General features: G+C 35.3%; 1 protein-coding gene across 2 annotated transcripts in view; it reads left to right on the forward strand.

Annotated features, from left to right (window-relative positions):
* Positions 1–14272, forward strand: part of HNF4G (hepatocyte nuclear factor 4 gamma) — a 129379-nt gene that overhangs the window by 32840 nt on the left and 82267 nt on the right. The window lies entirely within an intron of this gene.

A 14272-nucleotide genomic window follows, 5' to 3' on the forward strand; every position in this document is an offset into this window, starting at 1 on the left:
CAGCTTAATTCGCCCTCCAGTTCATGGACCTGCTCTTACATTTAGTCTCTTATCTAGAGTTTCATTATGTAGGCCTCAGCATATAATTTATCACTGGGCAGGCTCCTTTCTTATTCTTGGGCTTATTCAAACCCTCAATAGCTAAATTTGCAGATGTAAATTATCCAGACTAGTTGTTACTGAAGATACATGTCACTGGTTATGTAAGTTTGAGCCTTTCAAGCTTATTGCCTCTAAAATTACACTGTAAAAAACCTGATTTAATTAAAAAAATTTTTAATGTTTATCTTTATTTTTGAGACAGAGACAGAGCATAAGCAGGGGAGAGGCATAGAGAGAGGGAGACACAGAATCTGAAGCAGGCTCCAGGCTCTGAGCTGTCAGCACACAGCCTGACGTGGGGCTCAAACTTGTCAACTGAGAGATCATGACCTGAGCTGAAGTTGGACGCTCAACCGACTGAGCCACCCAGGCACCCCCTGATTTAACTTTTTAATGTTAAAGGAAAGTAGAATATGCATAGTTTCCCTATGCATGTTTCATTGTTGAAATACTTATATACTTAGGTTAAATTATTTCCATCCACTGTTGTTGTTCAATGAAGAAATTCATGACTTGTGAAGATTTCTGAGTATATGACATTATTAGAGAAATATTTTAGAATTACAGGGATTATTACAGGAAGGAGAGAGAGGGGAACCCAGTATAGCCTCATGTCTGCCAAAAATTTTTTAGGTTTTATGATGGGAATTTATGCAGTATTGTTTCCTCACAAGATGCACAGACTATTACTCAATGACTGACAGAATAAAACATTAGAGGTGAGGAGGTCCTAATGTGATCACGTATCTTCATTCTCCAATTTTCCTGGCTTTGTATTTTTATAACACATTTTCTACTTATTTATTGGACTTACATTGTCTTGAATGATATGTCCATAGGTGTGCTTTCCACTTGAATGGGGGATCTGTGAACATGAATATTGAATATGAGTAACATTCAGTTGTTATTCATTATAATTCTTGATCACGTTGCCTACTCCATATTGGCCTTTAATAAATATGTTTAGAGTCAATTAATGAAGAAATGGATGATTATATAGGGAGTTTATGTTCACATGGAACATTTAGAGATTAAATGATTGCTCAAAACCATCCAGTAGGGTAGCAATGATGTCAGGCCTCCAGAATTTAAGCTTTCTATTCTCTACACCAGCAGGCTGTTCTAGTATCTGCAGCCAGATTCCTTGTTCCAGGACCGTAGGCTGTGTCTGTGTTGTTCCTCCCGGAATTAAGTGATTGATCTGCCTCAGTCATGGGCTAGTTATTCCATATTTCTGATCTTAATGTTTTATGTTTTGTTTTGTAAAATGAGGCAAATGATGTATATCACATGTGATGGTATTGAACATCAAGTAAGGTAAATCTTTAGTATGTTTGCTAGTACATCCTAACTTACCCTCCTGTTCTCCAGTTGCACTGGCCTACCTGACGTTTGCAGAATGTACAGGGATTGTTGGTGCTTGGGTGTTGCTGCTGCTGTGCTCTCCCCAGAAGCTCTTTTCTCCCTGATTATTTGCTAGGTATTTTCCTAAATGCCCAATTCTTAGAGGCTCTTATCAAATCAGCCTATCAAAAGTAGCCCCACTCATGCTATCCTCTCATCTTGTTTTATCTCTCTTCCTTGTACTTAGCAGTCCCTGACATTTTGATATATCGATTTTATAGCGCCCCTCTTGTTCACAAGAATGAGATCCACGAAGGCAGGGACTTTGTGTTCTTTATTCACTGCTCTCTAACCCCAGTGCTTAGTAGAGAACTTGACATGTGACATCATGAGATATCTATTTTTTCACTGAATGAAAGGAATGGTATAAGAAAATGCTGCTATTAAGAGTCAAAACTACTTAGAAAAGCTTGCATATGTGCATATCACTATAAACGTTAGCATTTTGTAGGGAATAACATAAAATTGTCAATCATACATGAAAAATGATATGTAGGTCTTCAGTCCTTCCCTGTTGCTCCCACACCCATACCTTTTGTGCAAATAATGTAGTCCCATAAATGCATTTTTCTGTCTCATCAAAACCCAAGCAAGAAAATTCATCTTCAAATTACATATATCAACCCTCAACAGAATAAAACACTAACTATACATTTTTGGGAGATTAACTTCCTAAAAAATGAATGTCAGATTACTATATGCTATTTGAAGACACAGAATGTGGTTTTTAAGAACATAAAAATTTATGAACTTTTTAAAACCTAAGTGATATATTTCATATAGCTCTCCCATCTGTCTCTATTTAGAGATATTTTATTTATTTGTTGTATAACATTGCTTCTAGATGATTAATAATTAAAAATTACATTTCACAGCATGTTGGTATCTTTAGTTAACACACATTTCCAACAATGACAGTCAGTGTGGGAAGTAATGTTCAAGTAGTTTTTACTCTAGAGAACAGTTAAGTCATCTGCTACAACCTGGTGTTTTCTGTTTGCATGAACATGGAGGACTATAATTTTCTGGATAGTTGTTCTTAAAGTATAGCAAAATGAAATGTGCAAGTCACTAAAGAAAATGTTTTACTAACATTTATCTTGATAAATTATTTCAGTTCTACATTTGATTTTGCAGACACATCCACAATGTCATTTAATTAGTGAAATAACTGGAAAGCTCATGAAAGTGGTAATTACCTTTATAGTTTTGGGGAGGATATTAAGAAGATTTTTAAAGATAACCATGATGCTCTCTTAATACACTGTCTTCTATAAGTTACTTTTGCTGCTTTTAAAATACTAGTAGTTGCAATGTTTGCATATTTTCTGTATGCAAACTTATTTAATCTCATCTTCAAAAAACTATAGCTCTATGGAATTAGGTATTCTAAATCAGAGCTAGTTATAATGAGTTGTATGGACTTTTCCATCTAGTGAACATTATTGACTAAGTGGTTATGGGAACCATAAAATGCACTCCTTATCTGGGACTTCTTTGTCCAGAAGTACACAAAATTTTACAAATCTGTCCAGAGCCACATGTGTCTAACAGGTGCATTTTCTACACTTTGGAGATCTCAATTTTTTGTGTGAGATCTTAGTTGAATCATTCAAAATTCAATGTAAACATTATGAGGAAATAGAAATGTGGAGTTAATATTGAATGCATTGAGCATCTACTAAGAATGAAATTACAAATGTTTGAGAGTGGTATGATACATAACACAATTCAAGACTGGATTTCTGGAGATATTATAAGAATTTATTGATTTGTATACATACATGAGATGTTTTAAAAAAATCTTTTTTTCTATTTCCTCGAAAACACAGTCCTGTGAAAAATGTAATTCTTTCTGTGTTTTATTGGATAACTTAGTTTTCATTTCAAGTTTTGTATTTGCTATTCTATCTTATTTGGGCCTTTTTAGGCCTAATTCCTTTAAAAAAATGATGCATAAAGAATTGACTTCAATATTTCCTTAGAAAGTATAAAAAATACAGTTTTTACCAAGATGGTAACTGAAAACCGCTTCTTGGTATTGTGAAGGTAAAATTAACACTCTATGTCAAAGCCACATAGAATAAATAATCTATTTTAGTTAATTTTTTTAAATATTTATGAAGCAATTGTCTGATATATCCAGAACAGATCTATTGATTAATTAATTTAGTCATTTACCAAGTATCCGAAGTATTCAGAGCAGATTCCAAGGCTCCATATTAATAGCAATGGACTATTCTGCAGACTAGTTGTAAAAGAATACATGTGCATCAGTTTTCACAATGAAGATCTGTATCTCTTACGTGTCTGTTCATCTAAAAGAAAGTGAGAAGATGAGGATGTGCATTAACTCCCGCCTCTCTGCTCCTTTTTTGGCATAATAAGGTAGCCTTGATTAATCAGGTAGCTTTATATGACCCACTGTGTTGGCCTGAAGATAGAAGGGAAGTTGGTGTCCACCATGGACCATATATTTTATGCCTGCCCCTCACCATACCCTGGGTAAATCTTTCTTTAGATGAAGAAACTGAAGTTGTCCACAATGAGGTAAGTAGCAGACCCAGGATTAAAACCTGGGTCTATGTGACTCAAGCCATTCCCTTAGATTTTACTATGAATTATTTGAGGAGGCAGGTAATATCTTAGGCTGAAACGTTCACGGAGCATCACATATAACATTGAATATGCTAGGTGGATCTTCTGCTGTGTGCTCTAGAGAACATGTCTGAGAAGGTATGTGGAACATCTGGGGTGAAGGAGTGGTGGAGGTAGGGTAGGTTGGTGGCTGCTCAGGTCTTGTTCAGCAAAAAGATATTTACTCACGGGAGCATTACTGTAGGGTAGAGTAGGCTCCTTTCTAGAGATGAAGAGGCAGGATCTAGATCTTAAATCTAATGGAGTCAGAGCCTGAGCGGGGCATCTGTAGGTGAGCTCATGGGCCCTAAGCAGCTTCAAGGGGAGCCTGGTATCAGCATGAAGCTGGATTCAAGATAAAATGGTTAATTAAGTGAGAAGAGTGACCATAGTAAGGAAGCATTCATCATTAGTTAAAATTTTTAAGAAAATAAAAACTTGCTGTCACTGCTGCAGAAATGAGCTTTTCCTTCCTAAGGAATTATCAAAATGAGTTTGTGACAGGTGCAGTATATAGAATGAAAGACCTGCAATACCTTTTTAAAAAATACAAATCTATCTATCTATCTATCTATCTATCTATCTATCTATACTTACAATTGTGTGTGTGTGTGTGTGTGTGTGTGTGTGTGTGTGTGTGTGTAGTTATATATATTGCCAAGAGTGAGGTGATAGACATTTTCAGTAGAGGACAAATTGGAGAATGATGCTAATTTTAAGGAAAACATAATGAGCTGCTATGTTTTAAGACTGTTATGTTTTAAGACTAACACTGGTACGTGGTTAGGATTAGAAATATAAATTTGGGAAGTAATAATAATACTAGGAGGTCCTGTTTTTCATAAGGTGCATGAATTAATGTGTATTTAGGTAAACAAGATAAAATTAAAGACCAAGTCTTGCATTAAGGATGGGAGGAAAATGTATAACCCAACAGAAGAAATAAGCAAGGAAGAAAATAAGAGAAAGAAGACCAGTGTTTGTTTGTATTTAAAGGGCTAGACTTTATTTACTTATCACAGAGGAATAGTTGTCAAAATGAGAGAAACCCTGAGAACAAAGAGATACTCTGACTCATTTTTAAAGGCTTCATTTTCCCAAAGGGAACAGGAATCAAATTTAAATTCATAATTTCCACTGGAGACCAAAAAACAAACGAACAAAACAAAACAAACCAAAAAAAACAAAAACAAAAAAGAAAGAAATAAAAAAAACCCAAAACAAAAAACTTGTTCTGACTTTGACAATTAAATATACATGTATTATGTAAATGTCTCCACTATCCTGTAAGCTCCTTGAAGGCAGAGGAATTGTGTCTTCTTTCTTCGTTTCCTAAATGCCTGGTACATGTGGTACATTTGTTTAATTGAATTTACACCCTCATAGGAAAAGCAATAACCTCCACTTACAGGTTGGCATTCGGGGGCAGAGTTCATGTTGCTTCAGCATTGCAACTGGGTCAAAGTTAAGAACGGTTTTAATCTCACGTATGCTTTTTAAATCAAAAGTGAAAGCTAAAGAGAATAATGCTAATCACTCTTGCTCAATTTTATTTTTCTAATGGCTTTCTGACTTTTTAACTATTCAATGGATATGATATTAATGGAAAAGAAGTTGATTATCTTAAAATACATATTTTTAAGGGACATTAATGGTTTCTGTCTCAGGCAGGCAAGATTATGAAACAAACTATTATAATTATATTCAAAATACAGCAATATAAAATATTAGGCATTTTCAGTTTTCTCATTTATTTTTTATTCACTAATAATGACTACATTTGTTTGACATTCATTGAACAAATGTCTATTATCTATCTACCTATCTATCTATCTTTCTCACTCTTCTAGGCAGGGTGGGATTATATAAAGAGACATAATTCCTATTCTCTAATAGGACGGAGCTTCATTGTAGCTGGGCAAATAACATATAAAATTGAACAGAATGCAGGCTAAATAATAATGCCAAGTGTGTCTTATAACAGTATATGGTCGTGTCCCTAGTCATTAGGATATTCATAAAGTGTCATGAGTTCTTAGGAAAGAGAGATCACTGTAGCCTGTCAAGATTATGAAACCTATTATATGTGCAGAATTTTAAACTTGTGCCTGAATTGTTCTCATTATGTGGAAAAAAATAGTCTGATTTTTCTGTGCTAAACTATTTAAAATATGATCAGGAAACTAATAGGAACATGAAAAATATAGTTGTTTTGTTGGGTGATAGGATTCTGAATAATGAAATAATTTATTCTAGTCTTCACTTCAAAATGTTGCTTGTGTAGTGGTGTTTATAAATGAACTGTGTACTTTGGCTTCATGTAGGCAAAGAGAAGTAAACTCTGCTCTGTCCTTGTGTAAAATCAAGTAACTAATTCATACATATGTTCATTCAGGAAATGTTTGCTCATTTATGCATTGAATCATATGCATGTTTATTCATACCCCCTGTCTTAGTCAGTTTAGGCTGCTCTAACAAATTGCTGGGTGGCTTCAACAACAAACACTTATTTCTTACCGTTCTGGAGGATCATGGTCCAGTTCCAGGATCATGGTGCCAGCATGCCTGGGTTCCGGTGAAAGCCCTCTTCCGGGTTGTAGACAGCCCACTTCTTGCTGTATCCTCCCAAGGCTGAAAAAGAGCTAGCTCGCCCTCTGGCCTTTTCCTATGAAGACACTAATCCCATTCATAAGAACCCCTGCACATAAGACCTAGTTACCTCCTGAAGGCTTCACCTCACCTTTAATGTTTCCTTAAAGAGTGGATTTTCAGATAACATAGGTCATATCTCAAAGGGATGCCCATACCAGTGAAGAACCATACACGATGGAATAGGGGGAATGATGTCGTAAATCATTTTTTCTTAGTCACACTTTATACTTTTTTGAGTGATTATGGTTTTCAGTGAGAATTCGCCTATTTGTGAGGCCCCCTGGGTAGTAATTAACTGGTGCAATGTTACAATACATACACAGAAAGCTTAAGATGTTGCATCTGAGGAGAAAAATATCCTTAAATACAGTGTGAACACAAAGAATTCCTGCCAAATGGCTGGTGTCTAAGTGGTTTGAAAGAGTTAATATAGTTCCCTACAGGCCTAGTTAATGAAGGAGTATCTATCCCTATATTGACAAGATGGACATGGTTTTCAAATATAGTCAATTTATGTGGGGAGACTGTGGTGACAGAAAATACCTATTTCCTTTAATTCAGTTTACCATTTAATCTATAAATGCAAACTATGTTAAAGGATACTTGAAAAAAATAAGCTTGAAAGTCAACCTTAACCTCCCAAGGACCAGCTGAAGGTGCTCAAAAGACAATAAAAGTAAAATTTCATTATACAGACTTCAAGTGGGTTTTTTAAAAAACACATAGCCTTTCCAACTGAAATGATGAATGCTGTCCTGATTCTAATTGACAAGTATCATATAAAAAAGAGTTCTTGCCTTCGTTCTTATCAAAACTGTGGGGATTTCCAATGATAGGACAATATTATGTGGGTGGAAACTTCTCAGAAGAATAGAGAACTTATCAGTATTTACTTAAGTTCTATTACATTCAGAGCCATAAAAGCAACTACACTCATAAATTTATAGCCAGTCAAGGATATTGCCTCTTCCCCAAAGAGGCTAGATATTAAAGGAGTACAGTGAATAAGCTCAAATCATGAAGTGGTTTCAATATTGGAAGAGTTTTCCTCCTTCATATTTCAACTTGTAGTCAATATGTTATGAAGAATCACTGGCTAGCTAACTTCAGGGGTTTGGAAGCAAAAAACAATCTTAACCATTTTTTTTTCTTACAAATTTTGTTTTTCTTCTATTGTTAGTACTTAATAATAGCATTTACCCATTAATGAGCTCTAACCACAGATGAATGATCACCACACTTGCTATTTATAATTTCAAAATGCAGATAAAGAAACAGAAATTCATAGAGGTTAAGAATCTTGCCCCACATCACAGCAGAGACAAGACTTAAGCCCAGATCTTTCTGATTCTGAAACTATTTCTGAATTCGCTTCATATGTGTGTTGTAACAAATTACCACAAACTGAGTGGCTTGAGATAACATTTATTATTATACGTGTTATTATTTTACAGCACAAGAAGTTCCAAGGGGTCTCTTTGGGCTGAATTTAAGATGTCAGGAGGGCTGCATTCCTCTGGAGACTCTGGTGGAGAATCCATTTCCTTGCTTTTCCAGCTTCTTGAGTCTTCCTCCATTCCTTGGCTCGTGGCCCCGTCTTCCATCTTCCACCTTCAAAGCTAACAATCCCATTCTAACGTCTGTTTCTGTCACCACAACTCCTTTTCTGATTCTTCTGACTCCTCGTTCCATCTTTTTTACATACCCTTGTGATTCCATTGGGCCCACCTGGCTTAGTCAGGATTCTCACCCTGTTTTAAGAGCCTCATCTTCATCACATCTTCAAAGTCACTTGCCATGTAAAGTAACATATTTAGAGCTTCCGAGGACATTTTTGGAAGGCCATTACTCTGCTTACCACAGAAACTAAGGAAGATATAGGTAAACATAGTACAATTGTGTGTGTATTTTAAGATTAGTATTTTGATATTATAATTTAGTAGACTAAAATGATCATCGGTAGGATTAATGATCAATAAAATGATTATAGTACTCTAATATAATAGAAGTAGTTTTGGATCCAGAACACTCCTTACTCCATCATTTACTAACCTCAGATAAATCTCTTAGTGCTATTGCTTTAGAGTTGATATGGTGGTAAAATTATATCAAATTTCAGTCCTGAGAACAGAGACATATTTAAACACTTCACTGGTAGGTGTTTAATAAATGCGTATTTCTTCTCCCCTATTTCTAGAAAATAAAAAAGAGAATACAGGTAAAATGGTACATGCTACGTGTAAATATCATAAGTACTGAATGATAATAAATATGCAAAAACTGTTTATTTTCTAAATATGTTTAACATTCTGCATTAAATATATTAAATTTGGGCATTTGAATTAATTCATTAGCCTGGTGATGGCTTTTTCTCATTCCATTTTAGGTTCTTAATTTTTAAGGTGAAGGTTTATTACTATTTGTTGCTATTATAAGTGTGCAGCTAGTAGTATTATGGGACGTGAATTCTGAGTCATTCTTTTAAAAATCTTTTTTTTTTAATTAAAAACAATCCCATGTTACAGGATGGTTATAATAAACAGTACTCTCTCTACCTTGTCATTCCTTCACTCTCATCAAATTCTCAGGGCAACTCATAACTGTTGTTTTTTAATTCCTTCCTGTTGCAATGCTACTCTATAAATGGTGATCATATGCTTGTCAACTTTAAAGCAGAATCATCGACTCCTGCTCTGATAGTTGAGGATCTGTCCCCCTTAACTTACCCATCTTTCCTTGCCCTTCCTTTCAATATTGAACATTTTTATTTTTCAGTTTGTTCTTTTACTGATTACTTTTATCACTTGAAATAATGTTGTTAAGAATTCTCTTTTTTTTTTAACAAGTCTATACTTTTAATTTTTTAAGACAAGTTGTTATTACTTCTGCTAATTTCCTCAACTTTTCCTTTCTCCTGTGGCTTACTTTTGGTCAGCTAAACTTTTATGTTGTCAAGCTTACTTATATTTATATTTTTTCTATAACCATCACCAAGTCTTCCTTTTTTTTAATCTATTGCCTCTAAAAGTTGGAAATGGGTAAACAATATGGACAGTCCAGAAGCATGTCTAATGTGCAGTGTGCTCTTCTACGGGGATATAGGTTCACCCCTAGAAACCTAGGAAATGCTTGGGAAAAATTGTTAGGTGTTCAAATGGAGTCTCGTTCTTTCTGTTTAATATTTAACTCAATTGCTTGAAATTATTCCAAATTTACATCTGCTTTATGTCTGGGCTTTGATTTTTTTCAGACAAGTTTGTTTTTAACTTTGAAATTTCAAATTCGGTTTCTTTCTGTTTTCTCCTCTAAATTTGCTGTTACTTTATCCTCATTTTTTTTTAATGCTCAAAGTCTTAGGTTGTCTCAGATTTTCTCCCCCATTCCAAAACTTCCCTTGTGGGGCTCTGCATGTTTTTGAAAATCTTAGGATGCACTGTGTTACAAAATTTCAAAAGGATATGAGTGTGGGCCTTTTTTCATTCTTTGTCTTGACGTCCCCATGGTCCTGTTCAATTTTGAAATCTTATATTTTGCTTTAGTTTGGGGACATTTTCTAGTGTTGGTTTGTTTTTTTTTAATGATTTTTTTCTTTCCTATTTCTTTGTTTTCATTTTCTTATTTTTGTTTCATTTTCTTATTTTGTTGGACCTCCCAGATTAGTTTTGTCTCCTGACTTTTATTTCATATTTTCATTCTCTTTTTGCGTTTATTTTTTATATAAGAAGTATTTTTATTGTTTACTTTTTAGGCTTCTGATGCATTTTGCATTTTGGTTATTATATGTTTAATCTCTAAGATCTCTTTTTAGTTCTATAATTATTTCCATTATTTATTTTAATATTTTTAAATATACATGCATAAAAGCAAATAAAATAGTGTCTTCAAGATTGTCTTGGATATTCTTATTCTTTTGTTTAGAATGAGCTTATTAATATTCACTACAAATCATGCATGAATTTCCATTGATATACTGTAACTTTACTGATGAATTTGCAGAGTTGAAAACCTTGATTTATAGAGTCATCTATCGATACCATCTTCAACTTTGAGGTCTTCTGCACCATAGCAGTATATATACATTTTGCAAATATATTATGCCTTGGGGCACCTGGGTGGCTCAGTCGGTTAGGCCTCTGACTTTCGCTCAGGTCATGATCTCGCAGTTCGTGGGTTGGAGTCCCATGTCGGGCTCTGTGCTGACAGCTCGGAGCCTGGAACCTGCTTTGGATTCTGTGTCTCCTGTCTTTGCCCCTCCCTTGTTCGTGCTGTCTCTCCCTATCAAAAAATTAAATAAATAAGCATCAAAAAATTAAAAAAAAACCCACCAAGTACATTATGCTTGTATAGCAAACCATAGTCTTAAGGGAAAAAACACACACCTCTGTTTCCTTTTCTCTGAGGTAAGGGAAAACCTGTTGTAGTCAGCTGTTGCTACAGTAATGCTGCATAACAACAACAACAACAAGCCATAAAATGCTTAGTGCCTTACTATTATTTTATTTATTTTCATACTCTCAAGGGTGTAATAGGGCTGATCTAAGCGAGGCTCCTTAGGATTAGGCTATACTGCAGGCTTCTGACTACATTTCAGGTATGAGGTGCAGTTGAAGGAGCAGTAGATAGAGTGGCATATTCTTTTTGTGACAGATCACAGGTACACAAGAGAGCAAGCCAAGCCATGCAAACAATTAAAGCTTCTGTTACATCATGTCCACTGACATTCTATTAGTCAAAGCAATTTCGTGGCCAAGCTCAACATTACTGCGATAGGGAAGTATATTCCACCCACAGTGCAGGCACTGTAAAATTACTTAGCACAGGATGTGGATGTCTAAACCTAGTGAGAGAAACTGAATGATGGGGACAATAACCCAGTTTATATCAGAAGGAAAGTATATGAATATAAGTATGAGTATTCTTGATGTGTATGATTTTTTGTTTGGCCATTATTAGAAACTTCAAACTTTTTAAAAACATTTTTATTTAAGAAAATTGTTTCTTTAATTTTTTTTAATGCTTACTCATTTTTGAGAGACAGAGAGAGACAGAGCACGAGCAGGGGAGGGGCAAAGAGAGGGAGAGACACGGAATTCAAAGTAGACTACTGAACTGTCAGCACAGAGCCTGAAAGTAGGGCTCGAACCCAGGAACCATGAGATCATGACCTGAGCCAAAGTTCAACCCTTAATCAACTGAGCCATCCAGGCACCCAAGCTTTTTTGTTTTTGTTTTGTTTTGTTTTGTTTTTAAAGAATTTCACTTATAAGATTAAAAACATGGGGTGCTTGGGTGGCTCAGTTGGTGAAGCATTCGACTCTTGATTTCAGCTCAGGTCATGATCTCTTGGTCCATGAGTTCCAGGCCCACATCAGGCTCCATGTTGACAGTGTGGGCCTGTTTGGGATCCTCTCTCTCTCCCTCTCTGCCTCTCCCTGCTCCCTCTCTCTCTCTCACTCGCTCTGTCTCTTTCTTTCATAAATAAATACATAAATAAACATTAAAAAAGATTAAAAGCATTACTTACTTGCTAGTGATATATAATTAGTTACTTTACTGTAACGGTGATGAAAATCAGAGGAGAAAGGACCTCAGTCTTTCTCTTGGATAGAAAACCTGTGTTCAAACTGTCCAGTGAATAATCCTCAGTATGCACCAGGGATTTCATTAACTCTTCATTTGCCCTAATCCTGCTCTCTCTGAGTTATCCGTTGGTTTTTCTTTCTTCTCACCCCTCTCTGCACTTGGTGGACAGGTCCTGTCAGTTCCAACTCAATGGACCTTTCAAACCTACTGACTCAATTTTTATTCCATTAGGAGTTTTCATCCTCAACCAAGAGTTTTACCTCACAGATTTTTGGAGTCAGAAACATCTTAGAAAAGAGAAATCTGAGAATGTCCCAGGTTTAGAGGCCCCAACTGCTAGAGCCCTGGCTTCCCATTGACTACAGAATAAAATTCAGATGCCGTTAGGTTGGCATCCAAAGCCCTTGACAGCTTGGTCTCCTTATTTTTCTCTCCTGAGGAGCATTCAGTTTCCCACACTTCTCCCTCATCCATCACTCGAACTGTATGGAAATCTGACTTTAAAACTTTTTCTTCTTCTAGATGATTCTCTCAGTACTACAGCTATCATCCACTGTCTTCTACACTGTCATTGACTATCCAGAGACAGTTCAGAAGTCACTTTTGCTCCCAGGGTTTGCCTTACTCTCAGTGGTCTTCTTCTGGGATTTTTACAGCATTCTCCCCAGACATTCGTTAAAGAATTTCTCTCTTGAACCCTTTACTTTTGATTATAAGTGTACAAAAAAAAAATTGTTCCAAAAACCAGAAAGCAGAAAATAAAGTCTAATAATCACTGTTCTCCTCTGCTTAAGAGAATGCAGTTAATGTTTTGGTACTGTTTGGTTTTAAAGGTCAGTTTACTTCACTTCACAACATGGCAGAGGCATTTTTTCAGTGGCATCCCATTGTAAAAATTAACTTAGCTGTTTCTTTCTCACGCTAGATTGCTCATTCCTCCAAGGAGCATCAATTCTCAGTTTATGCCTTTTTTTCCAGTGAACAGTGCAACGTCTGGCAGATAGGAAGCATTTAATAATAGTTTCGTGAATGTTAAATGAAATGGGAATATGTTTCTAAGCCCAAATACCTCAGTGAATCTAAAGAAGTTTAACTATAGTCAATGACAGATTCCAAAAGTTGTAGTGTTTACTAATGTCAGGATATATTGTTATGTTAAATATCATTTTTTTGGAACGCTGGCACTGTGGCAAGGCAATAATTATGTTGTAATTGTTCGTTAATCCAGTTTCTCGGTTTTGACCTTTGGAAGTGATTTGCCATAAGGAATTCAGTCACATAAGGCTTTAATATTGATCAAATAATGCTGCAGCTTTAATGCTGGTAAAAGATACAAAGGGTTAAATCATTCTGGTCTTTTTAAAAGACATGTAACTCTTTTGTCTGATCTCCTTATGGTCCTTGTCACAACTGTATGGCTTTTAATCACTCATACATTCAGTGAGTTACTGCTCTGCTGGAGCCTTAATAATGTTCTAGTTTGTTTGGATGATCTTCCTGATAAGGTCCTGACAATCTCTCAGTATAATGGGAAGACAATCAAAATAAAAAATGTTCTAAGAGTTCAGGTAGTAGAGCATGCTATTATTTTTCACATGGTACAAGGATATTAAAATACTGACTTCCATGCTTTTGATTGAGTTTGTGATGAAATTCAAGAAAAATTGAAAATTTGAATTATTCTGCTGCTGGTAGGGATTGTATATCATGAACAGAAAGCAGGCATATATAACCAACTGTTGTATCATAATCTCAAGAGTGTCAGATCGTCCTTGTTTTATAGGAGTTTCTGTAGTATATCTAAGCAATTAATTCATTATATAGCTCTTTTATATTTGCAATTACCACATGGAATTTTACAAAAACACAAAATGTCAATGTCAATGCACACTGT

This window comes from Prionailurus viverrinus, chromosome F2 (genome assembly GCF_022837055.1).
Source record: "Prionailurus viverrinus isolate Anna chromosome F2, UM_Priviv_1.0, whole genome shotgun sequence".
Taxonomy (NCBI): Eukaryota; Metazoa; Chordata; class Mammalia; order Carnivora; family Felidae; genus Prionailurus; species Prionailurus viverrinus.